Raw genomic sequence first — 609 nt, 5'->3', positions numbered from 1 at the left:
CAGCTATAAGCACTACATTGATGAACCTGCCCATTTACAATTACAATTCTATTGTGCATAAGAAGATGGTCAGTGTCCCCCCTTCGGGAATAGCCTAAAGACACTTCAGTCAGTAGCACTGCCCGAGGGTGAGAGAAAGTATGACGAAGATAGATAGATAGATAGATAGATAGATAGATAGATAGATAGATAGATAGATAGATAGATAGATAGGCACGGAGAGAGTGTGCAGACAGGTAGACAGACAAAAAGTGAGACAGAGACAGAAGCAGAAAAAGAGACGGAAAGATCGAGATAGATAAATAGGAAGATGGACAGCAGATCAGAAATCTTTATCTCCCAGAGCTTCTTTCTTACCCAGTACGTAAACTCTAGCGTCAACATTGTTGTGATCATAAGTGTCCGGAGTACTTCAATACCCATAACTCCCCCCCCCCCCCGCCATACATCGACTTTCTTTTATTTTACCATGCAGTCTGTTCTCTCGGTTTTAAAATAATAACACACAACCAGCTCAAAAAGCAAAATTAGTTACACACATACAAAAATGAACAAATTAACAAACAAACACCCGCACATTCACACACACACACACACACACACACACAC

Source organism: Aplysia californica, unplaced genomic scaffold (genome assembly GCF_000002075.1).
Source record: "Aplysia californica isolate F4 #8 unplaced genomic scaffold, AplCal3.0 scaffold00310, whole genome shotgun sequence".
NCBI lineage: Eukaryota > Metazoa > Mollusca > Gastropoda > Aplysiida > Aplysiidae > Aplysia > Aplysia californica.
This window is presented reverse-complemented; position numbering follows the sequence as displayed.